This window comes from Tiliqua scincoides, chromosome 6 (genome assembly GCF_035046505.1).
Source record: "Tiliqua scincoides isolate rTilSci1 chromosome 6, rTilSci1.hap2, whole genome shotgun sequence".
NCBI lineage: Eukaryota > Metazoa > Chordata > Lepidosauria > Squamata > Scincidae > Tiliqua > Tiliqua scincoides.
The window spans coordinates 31,836,501-31,856,663 of record NC_089826.1 but is presented as its reverse complement, the minus strand read 5'-3'; the positions used below and the strand labels follow the sequence as shown (position 1 = coordinate 31,856,663).

General features: G+C 43.6%; 1 protein-coding gene across 2 annotated transcripts in view; it reads left to right on the top strand.

The window, feature by feature from the left end:
• Window positions 1-20,163, top strand: part of ANKRD50 (ankyrin repeat domain containing 50) — a 65,551-nt gene that overhangs the window by 4,768 nt on the left and 40,620 nt on the right. The window lies entirely within an intron of this gene.

Here is a 20,163-nt window from a genome sequence, read left to right as displayed (position 1 = left end):
TCATGGTGATAAACATCTGATTTGGAGTATAATGTAATCCTATATACCTTTTGTATCCCTTTGGACTCACTTGCTTACATAGGATTGTGCTGCTAATATGATGGCTGTGAAGTAAACATGACTGGTTAAATAGCTCCTGAGGAGACAATTCTTAAGTTCATTTGCTGACACCCCCCCCCCAACAATGAGATAATAGAAGTTACCTTGAAAATAAACACAACAGCACTTGTCTTTTGTCCAATTAAACTTAATTTATATGTGGCTTTTGTTAAAATGGTTTAACAAAACACTCATACATCTCCTTCTGTACACTAGTGTAGAGATGTATGCTTGATTGTAGCACCACACTTGTACCATAAGGGCCTTAAATAGTTAGTGGGGTGGATACAGGTCACTGGCTTAAAAGTGGCAGCTGGCATCATGACTGTAACTACTGGCTAAGATTGTTGCTGAAGAATGGCCTTCTGCTGTAAACTTCATTATGCAAACTTCAAATCTATACCTGATCAGCAGTGTGGGGAGGAGTGCTGTTTGGCAGGATGTTGATTTGGAGCTTAGCTTACAAAGAGTTTATAAGTGCTCCATGGTTTGTTCTGCTTGGGTAAGTGGCTGGCTGTATTTGCAAAATGGGACCATTATAGCCAGTGCAAGGGGCTAGTTACTTGGCTAGTCTGAAGGTGGGGTTATACAACAATTCAAACTGCTATGATCATTTGTACTTTTAATGCAACTGTAGTGTTGATACCTCCCCTTCATTACAATTAGTTATAGGTCTTACTTCCCCAGTGTTCCGTTTGGTGGATTGGGAAGCAAACAGTGGAAACAGTTCAAAAAGGATGTGTCTGAAGTTCTGGGTCCTATGTAAAGACTTAAGCTGAGATGATAGCAATGGAAGGGGGGGGGAAAGGAATCATCACTGTGTGAATGTTGGCACTGACTGTATCTTGTATCCCGCATCAACATCATGTATCCTGCTCCTGTGTGTTGGGGTTGTTCTCAAACCTGTTGTCTTCTGTGAGCATAACTTGCTTGGACTAGACTATTTGTGTTTTTCCCCCCTCTCTACACATGGGTAGAATACTGGCACAGCTGTGTGTTTGTCATCTTTGGGTGAAAAAAAAAAGTCCCTGCGCACTGCTGTGCACGAATGTCTTGCCGGGTAGAGGTAGCTGCCACAAGCATCCATGCAAAGTGGCAACTGGCTCTGAAGTTCCAAATCTGTGTTATCCTCTTGGCTCTTCTGGATAATTTTGCACAAGCTGATCTGCTTTGTCCCTTTGGTTTCATCCAGACCAAGTTCATTGTGACTAAGCACCTTTGAAGACAATGAAACAAATTAGTCGTAGCTAACTTAAGTCATTTGATTCAGTGGGGCTTAATTTTGACTAACTTGCTTAGGATGCAAACTTTGTGTCTTCCTTTTTACTGCTACTGGCTGCCATGCTACTTCATATCCCCAGAACAGCCTTTCCCTCTTCATTTGCTGAGCTTTCCTCCCTAAACATCAGCTTTGTCTGCAAAACCTTTTCCGAACCATTGTAGCATCATCTCACTGCGCCTCTTAGCAGGAATCATGCTACTTTGATATATCTCTTACTGGACCAAGCACAGTGGTTCTAAGTAAATATTGAACAGTAGTACATTCTTCTGGTTCTCTTCAATTGATCTGTTCAATTAGGCCAGCATCAACACTGTTAAGAAAATGCAAAGTATTTTGTATTTGGTTTAGGACCAAGATACTATTATCAAAAGAAGGGAACACAGTTCTTCATCATACTCTATCTAGTTCCATTTCATGATTAAAGAGCTGCTATTTTCAGCTCTTGCCATATCCTTAGAACTTGGTTATAAGTCATGATGAGGGTAGGTTGGGTGATGGTTATATAGTAGCTAACAACATAGTGATGAGAAAGCTTGTTTGAGGGCATTTGCACTGGTCATAAGAACATAAGAACAGCCCCACTGGATCAGGCCATAGGCCCATCTAGTCCAGCTTCCTGTATCTCACAGCGGCCCACCAAATGCCCCAGGGAGCACACCAGATAACAAGAGACCTCATCCTGGTGCCCTCCCTTGCATCTGGCATTCTGACATAACCCATTTCTAAAATCAGGAGGTTGCGCATACACATCATGGCTTGTACCCCATAATGGATTTTTCCTCCAGAAACTTGTCCAATCCCCTTTTAAGGGTGTCTAGGCTAGACACCAGCACCACATCCTGTGGCAAGGAGTTCCACAGACCAACCACACGCTGAGTAAAGAAATATTTTCTGTTGTCTGTCCTACCCGCCCAACACTCAATTTTAGTGGATGTCCCCTGGTTCTGGTATTATGTGAGAGTGTAAAGAGCATCTCCCTATCCACTCTGTCCATCCCCTGCATAATTTTGTATGTCTCAATCATATCCCCCCTCAGGCGTCTCTTTTCTAGGCTGAAGAGGCCCAAATGCCCTAGTCTTTCCTCATAAGGAAGGTGCCTCAGCCCCGTAATCATCTTAGTCACTCTCTTTTGCACCTTTTCCATTTCCACGATGTCTTTTTTGAGATGCGGTGAACAGAACTGGACACAATACTCCAGGTGTGGCCTTTACCATAGATTTGTACAACGGCATTATAATATTAGCTGTTTTGTTCTCAATACCCTTCCTAATGATCCCAAGCATAGAATTGGCCTTCTTCACTGCCGCCGCACACTGGGTCGACACTTTCATCGACCTGTCCGCCACCACCCCAAGATCTCTCTCCTGATCTGTCACAGACAGCTCAGAACCCATCAGCCTATATCTAAAGTTTTGATTTTTTGCCCCAATGTGCATGACTTTACACTTACTGACATTGAAGCGCATCTGCCATTTTGCTGCCCATTCTGCCAGTCTGGAGAGATCCTTCTGGAGCTCCTCACAATCACTTCTGGTCTTCACCACTTGGAAATGTTTGGTGTCCCCAATAGAGGGGATGTGGTTTCATTAAACTGTTCAACTTGGACTGGTAAGACTTGAATTAAAATTGCTACACAGCCATGGAAGTCACTGGGTGACTTAAGATTTGTAATCATCTCTCAGTCTAACCCTAGTTGTTGTAAGAGTAAAAAGGGGATGGGAGTCCTGCACATTGTCCTGAGCTCATAAGAACAGCCCCGTTGGATCGGGCCAAAGGCCCACCTAGTCCAGCTTCCTGTATCTCACAGTGGCAAAAATTTAACCATAAAATAAGGAGATGAGGAGGAATGGTGGAATTTCACTTCAAAGAAATATCTTTTTAAAATAACTGATTCTGCAGAAAGTACCCAAGTGTGTGTGTGATTGCAGGTAACTGCATTTTAAAATACCTGTAAACAAAGCTGCAGCTTGAAGCTATGATTGTCTTTGGAATGTCTGCATAGTTCTTTCAGGATGGAAGGGAAAAAGCACAAATTAGAAATGAAGATTTGGGTCGTCAGTCTTGGTATATGAAAACAGGAGTAGTGTGTATTCTGCACAGACTTGTTAGAAATTTGAAACCCATGTGCTATTAAGCCTAAATGTGATTAACTTCACTAAAAATCTTTTATTAGGTGGTTTTATGGTAACATAGATCTACCTAGCAGATGCAGTGGCTGCTTGCCCTTTAATGAAACTGTTTTAAATGTTTGCAATTGCTGGCTTTGATAACCTGCTATTAGGGTTGGGGCTTTCAGCCATGTGAGTGTGCAGGGTTTATTGAAACTTGCAACTCTTGATAAGAGCTGCAGATGTACTGCATAGGCTTTCTTGAGCACATCTACTGGGATTCCCTTTCAATTTTGGTGAATCTCCTAAGAAATGCATTTGTGCATGGTGACCCTTGCCACGAGGACTGCGACGTACACTAGCCTGATCATATGGAAAGTCTCCACACTCTGAATGTGTGAGGAATCTACTTGATTGGGCCAGCTGAAACTTCCAAAAGCTTTCCTCATGTGGGGGATCATCATAAAAGTTCATTTCAAAAACAAGACTTGTGAACGAAAGACCTGGTGGATCAGATTGAAGGTCCATTTTACACTAACATCCTGCTTGTCACAGTAGCTCTGCGCTAGATGCCTTTGGGAAGTCCATGAGCATGATTGGAAGGTAATAACTTGCTGCTTGAGGTAGTTCCCACAACTGATCATTCAGTAGTATACTGTCTACATGGAAGTTACAGGTAGCCATGTTTAAATCTGCGAAATCTTTTACACCCACTAAACTACAGCTCTGTCCCACATCCAGTGGCAGCAAATTCTGTCAAATAAGCAGAGTCCATAAAAGCATTTCATTTTATGTATTTTGTATTGTGAATCTCCTTGGGACTGGAATCTGTCTTCTGGCTCTTTTCGAACTGCCACACATATAGATGGCACTATGTAAATTAACACTATGGCAAATTAAAATGCACATACTTGAATGCAGTGTCTTATCCTCTTGTATAAAAGTGGGGAAAGATCTTAGCAGCTTCTCCATTTAACTATTTATCAAAATGTTTCCTCAACGCTCTAATTTACAGCTCCTTTTAAAACTACTAGTAACTAGGACGTAAAGAAAGTTGATTTGAAATGGACACCAGTGCTAGCCTCAACAGGCAGAGTTACTAAGGCTACATGCAGATTCAGGATTGGGCCTGTGCAGAGTTAATTGAAGATTTCTGAAGCTGAAAGGGTAAAGATTACGAATACGTGTCTAGGACATTTGTAGCTGCTGTATAAGCAAAAGTTTTAGCAGTTTAGGTTCTGACTTTGCATTGGGATACCTGCAAAATCAGTACCTGCACTATGCTTGGAATAATTGTGACAGAGCTCTCCCAGTGGAGATAGGTGATGGCTATTTAGACTACTTGCAGCTTGAAAAGAGAGGCTAGCCAAAGTCTCTCCTAAAAGTCTTTCACATAGGTATTTTTTTAAAAGATTTGTGCACAAACCCTTAAGAAATGCATATGTTCACATCTTATATCCATGTACTCGCCTTTCAGAAATGTTCGTCTTTATTATTCAGCCCTTGGGGAAAACTTCGGTTCTAGTTTTTTTCCTCCCTAAGATACCCAGGACTGTTTTAGCAGCTGAAAAGGCAATAGAACTGGGGTGCAATAAGTGTTGGGTTCTTTCTCGGTATGGCTTGGATCAGGAGATAGCAAAGAACACAGTCTTTAGCTCAAATTGTTGTTGCCTTCAACATTTTCCTCATGGCAGTGCTGGTTGTAAAACTAAAATTGGAAGGAATGAGAAAACTGTCTGTGCCCCCATGTGAGCCAGATTCACTTCTCTAGCAGCTCTAATTCCCTTTTTCCCTTGTAACTCTGCAAACTAGTTTGTAACATTGCATGGGGATCATGTGTGTTTTGAGGGGAAGTATTTACAGGGCAAAGAGCTTGAATTGATTTGTTCAGGTGAGCCAAGCCACACATTTCAGAAGAAGGCAGAGAATCCACAGGGTCACTGGTCAATCAGACCTGGGAAAACTCCTCCTCTGTAGCATGCATGTTGATCAGTCACACCCTCCACCCATTCAGGGAAGCATACCAAGGGAAAATGTGATCTGCATCTCTGGCTGTAGTCCAGTCCTTGGTGGTTACTGAGGGTTGCTTCATGTGTTAATTAGCAGGAAATGCATGTTTTCTGCTCCCTATATAAGTGGTGGGAAGTGAGCTCATCCCAGTCCCTTGCCATAGGCACCCCCCACCATGCACAGGGATGAAAATTATGTGTACATAACACATAATTAGTTGCTATTTTAAATATTCATATAACATGTTCCACCAGTACATCTTCAGTACAACATGCAGAGTTACCCTGATTCAGTAGGGAAAGCAGGAACTCTTTTTAATCTTTTCACTATCCAACACATTCATAGCTGCAACACTTTAAATTGGGTCTTAGCTGTGTGTTGAAGGAAACTTCTATTAATCATTCTGCCTGATGTGTGCTAGGTAGAGAGGAGGCTCCTGGTGCCTGAAAGAGGGACCTGCTTAATAAAGTTAGGAACCACTCTCTTGGATTTGCCTCCATGAGATTTTAATAAAATGCAACAAATGCACATAGTAGACTTTTGCTCTTTTGTTTTTGTCTTCAGCCAGAATGTCTTCTCCCAATGAAAGTATCCTGGAGTCCAGGCAGGCAATTGCCTGTTTGCAATGGGCAGGGGTTTTACTTCTATGAAACATCTCCTGCTTATCTGTTCCCAAGTCCTTGCTTTGCATGCTTCTGTGTGGGGCCTTTCAGCTTCAAAGGCCATGGAAATTAAAATTTAATAGGCTTCCTTTTGAATACAGCTGCAAGACTACATCTGATTGGATCATTTCTAACTTTAAAACACAGCTGTTGAAATTGGCTTTCAGAAAATGCATGTGGCTTTAAATGGGTGTAATTCAGGAAAAATTAGGTTTGCCCTGTTGCCTGCATGCATACATATTTCTTCGGACACAAGTTCCATTAAGTTTAATGGAGCTTACTTTTTGAGTAAGTGTTAGAGGATCGCAGTCCAAAATCAGTGGGTGTGCAGTTGATAAACATGTTGGGGAACAGCAGGATTTCATACACTGGCAAGTGATGTCACTTCAAAGACATTCATTCAGGATTCCCTGTTGTTTGAAACAATCCTATTTGATTTCAAAGGTGTTCATGTGATGCCCCTTTCACGCAAATGGTGAATCATGGCCACCAGGGACTGGTGATTGGAATATAGCCAGTAGGAAGGGCCCTACTTTCACTGAATACATCTGGGGAGGATAGCCATTTGGAGGGTGAGTCCCATTCAGATTGATGGAACTACACACCCTGTTGAAAAGAATAAAGGTTATGCAACAGTAATACCTGGTGGATTACTCTTCATGTACCCAGTACATCACCTGGCAGGACAAAGTTCCAAACAACACAGTCCTGGAATGTGCTGGAATCCCTAGCATGTATTCACTGCTGAAACAGAGACGCCTGCGTTGGCTCGGTCATGTTGTGAGAATGGATGATGGCCGGATCCCAAAGGATCTCCTCTATGGAGAACTCGTGCAAGGAAAGCGCCCTACAGGTAGACCACAGCTGCGATACAAGGACATCTGCAAGAGGGATCTGAAGGCCTTAGGAGTGGACCTCAACAGGTGGGAAACCCTGGCCTCTGAGCGGCCCGCTTGGAGGCAGGCTGTGCAGCATGGCCTTTCCCAGTTTGAAGAGACACTTGGTCAACAGTCTGAGGCTAAGAGGCAAAGAAGGAAGGCCCATAGCCAGGGAGACAGACCAGGGACAGACTGCACTTGCTCCCAGTGTGGAAGGGATTGTCACTCCCAAATTGGCCTTTTCAGCCACACTAGACGCTGTTCCAGAACCACCATTCAGAGCGCGATACCATAGTCTTTCGAGACTGAAGGTTGCCAACATAGTACCCAGTACATAAGGGCCTCACTCTTTTCTGCAGAGTTTCACAGGAACTTCAGTCTTCACATGTGACTGCGTGTGTCTCTTTGGTAGCCCAGCAGTTTGTGTAACATTTAAACAATTTTTTTTTCCTTGTGCTGCTGTAAGTTTAGTTCTTTGCAATGTGGATTTATGCTGTTCAGTACAGTATGGATCAGAAGCTTTAAAATGAACACAAACCTTGCAAGTGTCCATAATTATTGCCCATAATTAATCCTACCACCCAGCTGCATTAAAACTCAGTGGAAGAAGAGGAAAGTCAACATAGGTTTGTATTACAGAAATGTGTCAGCAGCATAGAGTGTGCTGCTGAACTGAAAAAAAAAGTGTAGGTAGGAGATTTACTGATGTGTGAAAGAAAGCTCATGTGCATCAACTCACTCCGAGTGTGTATATTATACAGTATATATCTCCCCTTAAATAGTGAACTCTGCTGAATTTGTGTGAGTTTGGAAGCAAAGTAATAGGGTAATGTTTACTTTAGTGACTCCCTAAGAACAGCCCTGCTGGATTAGGCCCAGGGTCCATTTAGCCCAGCTTCCTGTATCTTGCAGCAGCCCACCAGATACCTCAGGGAGTACATAAGACCACAAGAGACCATCTCGCTGCCGCTCCTCTGTATTTGGCATTTTATTTACCCTTGCACTCATCAACAAAGACTTCAAACTGGACTTGGGTTGAACTTGGGCCACTTTATTAAACACAAGTGACCAATTTTTGATGTAGGAAACCTACTGAACACACCTTCCCTTCCTTGCTAGTCTGCAGTAGGCGAAAAACTGTCATCCACAGCCAATTTGGATGGCCCAAAAATTCCTACCCTGCCTTCATGACGAGTGACCCGCTAATCTCAGACTGTGCATACCCATCATGTACATACCCACCTGTGAACAAGTTTTCTTCCAGAAATCTGTCCAAACCCCTTTTTAAAGGCATGTAGGCCAGATGCCATCACCACATCCTGTGGCAAGGAGTTCCATAGACTACACTACATATAGAGCATATGTTTGTAAATTCAAGAGGTTTTAGAAAAAACACCCCAGTGCAGCCTTGTGAACTTATGGAACATTGTGGAATGTTGAGGGCATAGCAATTAAAAAAATACTAGAGAATCTTCTCATTAGCTGGAGTGGGAACTCCTGCTTTTGTTTCTTTTTTTTTTTCCTGTGGGAGTGGAGGGAAGATATTTGGATGTCCATTCACAGTTTCACTGAAATCCTGGTTATTCTAACTTCTTCCCCCAAAAAGGAAAAGGGTGGGAGGAGTTAAGGAAGCAGGTAGACTGTGCAAGTCTAGCAATTCTGTGGCTGGGGGCAGTTGAGCTATGAAGTGGTGAAGGTGCCTGTTGTAAATGGAGACCAAGGTTATTGGCCTGCTTGAATCCCTGGACAAGATACTTAGGGTGAGGGCAATGTGTGAGGTTTTTAAAAACCTTCTGCCCATGTTACATTCTCTATTAGCAGCTATGTTGAAAGACTGGATAGCTGGTTAGCCATAGTAAAGCCTGGTGGGAAAGGTTTCAGGAGCAGGAGAAAGACAATTAAAAGGTACCTTTCGTGAGCCCCAAACAGTTTTACAAAGTTCCTGTTCTAGGCTGGCCGGATCCCTGAAGCACTCTTGGTAGGGAGTGAGGATACACTGAAATCTACTCCCCCTCCCACTAATCTGCTCAGAGGAATGCAACTAGTTCTTACCGTATTGCCTGTCACTTCCTTTCTGGCATGGATTTTTGAAGGGAAGCTATGAGTTATTTATGCACAATGTGTAACTGTCCTACATTTTTTTACACATACCTTAAAACTGAGTGATTCCTGAATTAAAGTAAAGCTGGAGAGTGGATGTATTTAAACTAGGACAGCAAGCTCCAGTCTGTTGATCAGTAACCTCAAACTTTAATTGATGTGGGCTGAAAATAGGATACCTTCTGTTTTGAGGCTTTTCTTTTCTTGTGGTAAAACACAACAAAACAAAACTATACCTCACTTCTTTTAATATATAACAGGAAATTTTAGGCAGTATTAAGTAGTATCCCAAAATCATTTAAGTTTTACAGTATTTTTATGTTGTATAAAGGCAGGGGATGAATAAAAGATCCTTAATTGGTTCACACCCCTAATTTAAATTAACTCATCTAACTAAAAGTACTAGAGAGTAAGAAACTGATAAACATATGAGAGGGAATTCAGTAAGGCTGATTGCTTTATAGGAAATGTAAAACAGGTACAGGCTGGGGCTCATATAACCCCTTGGCTATGTCTAGGCCCATCTACCTGAGAGCTGTATTACTTTGGCCTTTTCGCCCTTGTGTTCCTTGTATTTTGTTGGAGTCAGCTCTTACAGTTTCCTTGAGTTTCAGGAGTGGCTCATTGGGTGATATGTTGGGCTACTTTGGAAAAAGGGTAATCTGCAGCCCTTTGAATCCGAGCCTCAACTTGGAAGACATCTAAGCTGGGACCGTTGTGATATGTTATAGACAAATGCCACAATTTTTATTGAGATCAAAAGGCTGACAGTGCTGGACTTCTTCTTATAGTACATTTTAAAGACTGGCAGTAGCATAGCTAGAGAGGGGGCGAAACTGTAAGTACTGCAGCTGCCACAATGTAAGTGACCCCTCCCACTCTCCATCAGAGCCATTCTGGACAGTGACAGCAATGCACAAGAGACACAGTTTGGTTCAGCAAGTGCCAGCAAGTTCCAGGCCAGCAAGCGCCTGGAACGGCTCCGACAGCAAGTGGGAGGTGTTGCTTATGTGGTGCATTGCGGCACCTGCAGTACTTACCATTGTAGACTCCCTCCAGCCACGCTACTGAAAACTGGTTATATTGTGGGGAAATATGGGCAACCCTATGAATGCTGCTTTGGGGCATAAAGCTGGAGAAGTGGAGTAGTCATTAATCCATAATGTTTCAGGGTCATAGAGTTGTTGAATCACCTATGTATGGTGCCATCAATTTGCAAGATGCTTTACAAAGTACTGAGGAGGAGTCTCTCTCTGGAGGACATTACAGTACAATAAAAAATGTGACTTAGAGGAAGGGAGAGAGAAGTGGAAGAAGGAAAAGGCTTAACTGCTGGCTATGTGGGCTTGAGCCAAGATAGGGCAAGGGTCAACCTGGGCTTCCACTGCCGGTGATACATCTGTGGATCATTAGCTCAGTGTTGTCAGTATGGTATTTTCTCTAAGCAGGTTTGTTTTTCCACCATGTCCGATGCCTTCCATCTCCAACTCTAATTCTCCTCCCCCATTCCAGAATCCTTTTAAGGAGAGTCCTTTTGGTGGAGGGCTTAAATAACTCATTTGAAGGGTTTGATTTGGACTGGAGGATGCACTCTTTTCTATGATCCCAATTATCCACTCCCAAAGGACCTTCCAAAGAACCCTGCCAACGAGGCTGAACTCAGAGGAGCTCAAAGGATTCTGGAATAGCAGAATTGGATTTTGGAAAATGAGTGGCATGACACATGTCCCAAACCTAATTTCCTGCCCTCCACTGATCCTTAGGCTGAAGGAAAGCAAGCAGAGTTTCCCTCCCCATTATCTTCATTGTACAGGGTGGAGGAATCAGCTCCTCTCTGGTTTTTATTACTTTGGGGACTTTTAACTTTTTTCTGTACCTATGAGAAGGCTTTGCACATATGTAGTCCTTAACAGTCCTAACATATGTAGTCCAACAGGAGGGTTGGAGAAGGGATGTCCCTAAAATGTTAATAGAGTATTTTTCTGTGTACCTTGGGAGTTCCCTAACTTGACTGTGGGTGGCCTTTTTTTCATTTCCCTACTTCTTGGCATGAGGCCACCAACTTTGCTATATAGACAGAATCATTATGCAAATGAGTTTTAGACATTTTTTGCCAGGAACTTAAATAGGAAGCCAGTAAATTGCCTGCAGACTTTATTACTGCACGTGCCTAGTTGCTGGGACAAATCTAATTTTTTTTTTTTTTTTTTTTTAAGCATATGGCATCTCTTTGCATATGTGATAATAGCTTTCCTCCTCCCTAGATTTCTTTGCTCTTGTGCATTGCAATATATCTGAGGCAACAGCCTAGTTTCTTTTCAATGACTTCTGCTATTTCAAAATAATAATTCCTAAGCTGTTGATGCAAGGGCAACTCTTTGGAAAAAATGCCAGTAGATTAGCTAGAGACATTAGTAGCTTGAGATAAGGGAGAATGCAGGATTTCCTACCGTGGTACTCTCTCTGCCTTGTTGAGTAATCACACTTACTTCTAAATGCATGAAATATTACTATTATTCCATCATCTTTGAACTACTTTCACCATATTTTCACACATGTTTGGTTTAACTTGCTTTCAACATTTTCACTTTTGTAATGTTCTTGTAGGGAGGGAACAGGGCTATGGATCCTCTTCAGAGAGGAGGGAACATCTTGCTTGTGTGCCATTTAGAGGTGTGAAATGAACAAAGCATGGCCCACTAGATCATGACCCACCATTCTCCCTTTTGTTATATGATCTCGCTGAAGAATGAATTCTGCTTCGTATCACTAACAGTTTTGTGTGGTTTTTTTGAAAATCGTAAGTTTTTTCCCCAAAATTCTGTTTTTCTGCTCAAACTCTTTTGACCCACCTTATTGCCTCCAAACCTTGGCTTTCAAATGGAATCTTGGCATTCAGACCAGCCAACTGGAGGAGAGCTTAAAAGCATCCCACACATTGCAAATACATTGCCCCCTCTCCATTGTCCTCAGTGGAATCAGAAGACTGAATAAACACATAGATTCTGCAGGAGCTTGAGGAGTCCTCTGTATACGTAGATGCTACTTCACCCCAAACTCCAGAGTATTGCACATGGAAAATATTTGTGCGATCTCCACTTCTGCCTCTCAGTGTGCTGCTACTGTCAGAATGACAGTGTTTATATTGGAGGTTATAAGAAAAGAGATCAAAATTAGTGCCTTTTAAAATTTGTGATGCATTTGTACTTTGCGTGCTGTGTGCCTTTCTGCTACCGTACTCTGAAATGATATAATGCGGCTGGGAAACATAGGTTAAAAATATTTTTTCTTCCTTGGATACGAATTCTGATATGTCTTGCAGATTAAAAAGCACACAGACTATACCATTAGCAGAGTTTTCTAACTACTTATTCTGGGCAAAGAGATCATATTTGATTTCTGAATTGCTAGTGTTGTACCTAATTCAAAAAAAGGAAATAAGTAACTCAGGTAATTATAGACTTGTAAGCCTGAATTTACTGGTAGGTGACGCCCCAGGACAAATATTAACGAATAATTAAAGATATGAAAGAATATAACAAAAGAAGTAACTTGAGTTCATCGGTATATGTGTTCTACTTAACTAGGACTGATTTTTTTTAACAAAGAAAATGCAGTAGATTTAAGAGTAAAGACTAGCTAAAGGGAAGATGAACAAAGATTTTAAAGATACTGTTCAAGAGGATGAACTAGGGGAATTCCTTTATTAGTGACCTTGGGTAGGGAAATAGAAATGTTGCCCTAGAACCCACAAAGGCAGCGTGAGTACTACATCCCAGTTTAACATTCTGAGGGAAGCTATAGCAGAAAACAGCTTGTTCATTGCTGGTTCCAAAGCAAGGTAGCAAGGAGGCCAGTTTCCTCAGATCATGGACAAGGGTAGCTAGATGCAGCTAGCTTTTTATACCCATTTCAACTCATAGGTGTGGCTAGCAAAGCTAAGGGGACAAGGGTCCAGGAACCTTCCACTTACACTCCCCAGTCCCCCACCCACTGGCCTATCCCTCCACCCTTTGCTATAGTGAGCTGGACCATACTGGAGAGTTAAAAGAAACCACAGGCACTTCGACGTAGATTTCCCTTGTTCCGAGGAATTGTTACAGACTGACTTTTGAGGCCCACCTGTCTAGGATAAGACACTGTGTGAGGGGTGACTTGCAGCTTCTTGCTAACAAGCATCTTTAAGAACAGAGTCATAACTGATGTTAAAGTGGCATTACTTTGGCCAGAGTTTAATGAGAGATCTTGGCTCATAGCATCTATTTCCTCCTTTGAGAATGCTCAATGTATCTCCACTGAGTTTCCTCATACTATTTTGCTAACTCATGGTTCAGATCTGCAAGTTGGTAAATTTTTTGTGAGGGTCATCATCCTCTGGGAGAGGTGAGGTGCAACATGCAGTTTTGGCCTAAAGGTACACACACATGAAAGCAGCAACAAGCAATTAGCATACTTTTAGCATACCCAGCATACTTTTAACTCAGATCATCTATTCACTAATTGGTGTGGTCCTCAGTGACCTTATGGAAGACCACCTCTGCATCTTTTCTTTAGATCTTCCTTACTTGACCACTGTTCTTATACAGAAAACCATTTTTGATTATATAAACTAAATAGAGAGATTCGAGAGTAATTACTAGTATTAGTAATTAGTAATAATGAAAAATTTATGCAGAATGAATGGGATTGTCTCATGAAGCTGAATTATAGAAATGGAATGGAATGCAGTAGCACAGAGGATAAAAGGTCCTGTATTTCAGTGGGGAAGGGACATACAACAGCGGAAGAATCCTTTGCTGCCATAAAATGACTTTTGGTGTTCCATTCTGTAAGTGCTGCCACAAGAGATGGCTTCGCGATTGGGACATGCCCACCAGACTCAGTAAGTCAGTAGTAGAGGAAGGCTGTGGGTGGGAAGAGGGAGGGAGTGGAAGAACTGGGCAGGGTGGGGGAGAATGTGGGAAGGATGGATCTAGTGACAGTGGCACACGCTGGATCCTGTCCCCTCCGTTTTAAACCTCCCCACCCTTTTCTCTCCTCAAACATATGCCGCCAGAAGAGTTGGCTTATGTCCAAGGTGACCCTAGGCAGTTCCAAGGCTTATGCAGAGATAAGTATAAATGTTCTAAACTTACCTCCTGTTTGCCCTTAGGTTCCCCTCCCCCCACCATTGGATGCAGTGAGCACCTTTTTAGCATGGTTGCATCATCACTGCTGGCTGGTGATAGGATTGGGCTGTTAGGTATCTGATTTCCCAAGAATGGGGGGGAAAGGGGTACCAGTTAAACCTGGGATGGTGGTCAATTGCAAATGACCAGTTTGATGTGTGGCTGCAAAGGCAGCTCTTGGATGATGATAGGCAGTGCATTGTTAGTAGTAGTGGTAAAGAAGTTCTGGTGACATTTTAGAACAGGAGTGTGAAACATAAGGCCCGGGGGCCAGATGCAGCCCACGAAAGCTTTTTATCCAACTCTCAGCTTCTGAGCAGTGCTGAGGTGTTATTGCTGAAAGGGAAGTTTGCATGAAACTATAATGGACTGCCCCTTATCTTGAAATATGATCAAGATTTGCTTGTTTTCTCTTCTGTCATTTGCAGCTAATGAGTTCCTAAGTGAGCAAATGTGTTTATTTTTGGTTATGACCTGTTTAATGACATCACTTCCTGTCTAATGACATCACTTCTGACCCTCTGCAGGCATGATGAATGCTATTCGGCCCTCTGTATGAAACGCGTTTGACACCCCTAGTTTAGAAGGACTAATGAGGCCTCATTTGTTAAATTGTACCTAATTCGGGTGATCTGTTAGAAATGATGAATTGACAATGATGATGGATAACCACTAAGCCTATGGTGAAGTACCTAGACTTCATGCAGTTCCTCTGTTTCACATTTCCTCTGTCCAATTACAAGCATTGAAGGGAGAAGTAGCACTGATTTTTCCAGAACCAAAGCAGACATTGTTCTAGGTAGTAGTGTTGCTCTAAACTTATTAGAAGGAATTGTTTGGTCTGTCTGGGTGCCTTTGCATATACTGCAGAAGCCTGTATTCTTCCATTGTCTGCTGCCTTCCTTTATATCAAAGGACATCCTGTCACTGCTGCAGAAGCGCCTCCTCTTTATCATATGAAAAACTTTTCAGATTTGGCTGGCCCTTTCTTGTTTATGGCGTAATATAAATTCACAAAGGGGTTAACTGGGAATTCAGGGGCAATTGCAAATCTTGTAAACCCAGACTTTCAGTGGCTGTCTCTGCAGGCTCATTGTGATCTCCTAGCAAGAGATTTTCTGAGCAATAACATAAATTGCAAGCTCACCATCTGCCTTGGTAAATTTGGAAGCTAGGCAAAGAAGGGCAGTTGAGCAGTTCAAGGTCACATTTTCCAGATTTCTGAATTTGTAAGTGGAATTCTGTTAGTACTTGGGCAGGCCAATAATCCCTGCCGACAGCCTGCTCCCACCACTGAGTTACCAAGTTTGGCAGCAATACTCCCATAGTCCAATCCTTTGGCCCAGCTTGTGGCCATTATGCTAGAGCTTGTACCAGTGTAAGTAGTTAGTATCCTGTGGTCTGAAGCATATCAACAGTAGTAGGAAGAAGGAAAGTAGCAGCAATGACAGCAACTCTCATAAATTCTCCAGCTAAACCATCACCACTCATAAAATCCAATATTTTTCCTGGCCGCACACCATATTAGCCATGATACATAGAAGTTGCCAATATCAATGTGGCAGCGTTGTGCTCATCAGTGTAGTAATTTAACTCCGTTTCATATCCAGCAGTATATATAGGCATTCAGCTGGATGAAAGTCCATGGCGTCTTCTCCAGGGAGACGGAATTTTGCCACTTGGTTAAGGAAGACTGAAATAGCAAGTCACCAGTGGAAGATCCAAAACACAGCAATAGGAAATAGGAGGGGGATTTTGAGCCCATCCCTTGAGAGATGGAAAAACAGCTCAGCGTACAGTACTGCTTTGTATTGAGAGACCACTAGTCCATCTTGGTCAATACAGGGTGCAATCCTAACCCCTTATGTAAGTGCTTTCCAGCACTGGCACAGTGGTGCCAAAGGGACATGTGCTGCATCCTGCAGTTGGGTGTCACGGAGGCCTCCTCAAAGTAAGGGAATGTTTGTTCCCTTACCTCGGAGTTGCATTGCCCTTATGTCAGTGCTGGAAAGCACTAACATAAGGGATTAGGATTGCGCCCACAGTCTCCACCAATATGGTATTGACTTGTGGGGCCTGCATCCGGAATCCCCTAGATTCTGAAAGCCCTAGAATCCAGAGGATGTGCGACGTGGTCCCAGAATTAAGTGGGGTTTTTTTACTAGATGACTAAAAAGTCTTGGATTCGGTCAGATACAAGACATGATCATGCTCCTGGCTTTAGCAAAAACTGCTCCAAGAAATAACCTTCTGATTAAGGGGAAACAGCAGTAGTCTGCTCAATAATTTTTCTTATGAATTTGACATCTGCATTCAGTGAAGCGAACGCATTTCTTTCTATGATTGAAATTTAATTTTTTTTAATTCCACTTTTTGTCATACACAGTAAAGCTCCAGTAGTGTGACAACTTTGGGACCTATTTGACACAAGATTATCAGATGTATCAGACTATTGGAGGTGCTAATCCACCCTCAATCCTGCCCAGATCTAGCATCTCCATCAGTACTACTGCCTGAATCTAGTGATGGGTTGCTCCTTACATTACATGCAAGCTACATTCCCTGTGAGAGCTTTGCACCAGTGTACATCGTTGCCAAACTTCTGGGTTGCTGAGCTCTGTACTGTGTGGCTGCACAGCTTGGCAGGAACCCTGCTTGCAAGCCACTTGAGTTTTCTCTGTGTAGTTTCTGTAGCCTGTCTCAGCAATACCATCACCAAGCCAACTGCAGCTACACCTGCACAGAGACCAGCAAGATCGAGCATCTGCTTCCAAAAAATTTTGATGCCAGGCTCCTGGAAATGCAATTAGGTTCCAGATTATTTGAGTTTTACTCAAATACAGATTATTTGAGTTTTATGTTGAGTGCAATTTCAACAAAGTAGCAAATAAGTAAAATAAAGTGAGTGTATATATTTGGGAGGAGGTATGTATGAGCAATTCGGAATTCTCCTGGAGGTGCATGAAGCACAAAAGGTTAAGAACCACTGGTCTACCCAAGGAATGACAGCAGGTCTCCAGGATCTCAGTCAGGGCATTTCCTAGCCCTACCAGGCAGAGATCTCTGCATGCACTATCTGCATGTATTCACTCTGTGCTCTTGTGAAGTCACAAGAGATGTAAATCATGTGAGCCACTGAAGCAAGGAGATTTAGTACTGATCCTTGGAGTGGACATTATCCGGGAATGGAATTGCACGGTTGGCTACTGACTTATGAAGTATGCTATTAATTGTAGTTTAAAGCATTGAACTGAAGGTTGTGCTTCCCAAGCTGCTTTTGGACATTTCCTTTTCTTGTGATAGAATATCAGTTTACTGCCCTACCTTATTGCACAAGTCTGTGGCGGATAGCAGTAGGTTCTACATTAAATAGATTTCATCCTGTAATCCAGGGCTTTCCAAACCTCAGCCCAGGGACTGGAATTAGGGTTTAGGAAAAGCCCTCTGTTCCGTGAGCGGAACTTACCGTTCCCCCTCTGCACTGTGTGTATTCTCAATAGATCTGGACACTGGGACGCTCTGGGCAGTTGCATTTGCCCGGACGTCCTTTTGCAGTGTTCTGGGACTCTGGGCAATAGACACGACTGCCCAGAGAGTCACCGTGCCCAGATCTATTGAGAATACACATGGCGCGGAGGTGGAAAGGTAAGCTCCGGTCCAAATGGGAACAGCTTTTTTTAAGGATAGTGGTCGTAAGTTTGGCGACTGCTGCTGTAATCGTTGGAAGTTTCACAATGGAAATGGACTTGGACGAGAGAAGTGGAAAGGCAGACTTTTAGAATACGGTATTGATTGCCATGCACTCCCCAAATAAATACAGCCAGCAACAGGTATGGAATTAAAATGGGCCACTTTTATTAAAATACCAAACATTGCAACAAAAGGGGTTAAACAAACCCATCCCAAGTGCGGGGTTCTAGGCGGGGGAAACGGCCCTAGCCGTCTACGTCCCCCAGTCTCGTAGGGCGTCCACCCGACTCCGGATGTAACTCAATTGTTATTAAGCCCGCCTCTCAATGTCGCCCGATGAGGGTAAGTCAGCAGAACCGCTATGCCTTCAGGTCACGCCTGCAGGGCCCCCAAGTTCGGACAAGGGGTTAGCCAGCCTGCCTCCTCGAGTCTCTCAGGCATCATGGAAGCGGTTCTGGTTCACCCCACGTCCATTGCTGACTTAGATTGGACACCAAGAATGTCTTCTGCCTACCCATCCCACACTTCTAACGCCACAAGGAGAGGTCAGCCTAGCGCTTGGCCTTTCCTGCACCCAAAAAGGTTCTCAAGCCCTGTTGCAAGTCTGTTAAAAAGAGGCCATAACCCATAGGGGAAAGATGCACTCCATCGCCACGGTAAAGAGCAGGTTGCCCTAAACAAATTCCAGGATGATGGATAGCCGCTTCCCCGAGCTCTGTGATGACCCTGTCCAGGTAAGCATTAATTCTTTTGTGGGCAACCTCTATTCTTCTAATGCTGTGCACCCACCCCTGAACCCTCCTAGGCAGCATATCAGACCATAGGATAGTAATCCCAGGGAACTGACTAACAAGCATTGTAAAATCCCTGCGGTCCTGGAGCCTCAAGGACATAGAGGTCCTCTGGCCCAAGTCATTCTCGCCTAAGTGGACTACGATTACCTGGGGCAGGGGGTTGAGTGCAATAAAATCCAGAAAGGCTGAGAAAAACTGACTCCAACACATACCCCTCTTGGCCAGCCAAGCAATGTGAGCAACATCACCCAGCTCCAGCTGAGAGCTGAAACTGGATGACATGGCGTGCTTCCGCCCCCCCCCCCAAAAAACAACAACAACAACAACTATGGAATGTCTGCAGATCAGGACCCTGACTGGGCACCTCCCTCACGGACCTGTTGAAAGAAAAGCACATCGTGAGGCGAACTCACTTAACACCCACTTAGAATAGCTCACGGCTAAAAAGGTATAACAAATTCCCTCAACCTTGTAAGGAATACACATTGCCCCACCCAAAGGGGTCTGGGCAAACACTTGTGTGGCCAGTAACCTGGTCATCACAAACACATCGCTCCATCCGAAACAGGACTGGGGCAAACACGATCCAGGCCTGAGCCTGATCAACAGGGGTCCTTACAGACCAAAAATGGCACCTACACATCGTGCCAACGTGGCGCGGCACCTTAGGGTAAATGCAACTGCAGAATAATTACCCCCCAGGCTCACCCAGGGAGTCACGGCCTATACCCGGGGTGCCCAAACCCTGGCCTGGGAGCCACTTGTGGCCCTCGGGGGCTCCTAATCAGACCCTTGGGGAGCCCCCAGTCACCAATGAGCCTCTGGCCCTCCAGAGACTTGCTGAAGCCCGTGCTGGCCGGATGCAACTGCTGTCAGCAAGAGGATGACTGTTCGACCTCTCACCTGAGCTGTGGGATGAGGGTTCCCTCCACTACTTGCTGTTCCACATCTGTGATGCAGCGGTGGCAGTAAAGGAAAGGCTGGCCTTGCTTTGTGCAAGGCCTTGAGCTACTGCAAGACCTTCATTCATTCATATAAGTTCCATCTCTAATATATTCATTTATGAAAATTTATTCAAATTTGAAATGGTAAATTAATTCTTTTTTTCCGGCCTCCCGACACAGTGTCAGAGAGATGATGTGACCCTCCTGCCAAAATGTTTGGGCACCCCTAGCCTATACTAACAGGCCTAGCGTTAACGAACGTAATATTTAAACGCACCAGAGCGCCATCTGCCGATGCGCTTGATGTCTTGGCGCGAAAAACCAATGCGAGCCGCTGCTGATGCTGCCCCAATTCTAAACGAATGAAGCCCGTATAGCTCTGGCCTCAAACCCAAGTGAGCCAATACCCTTTTAAAAATGGCCCGAAA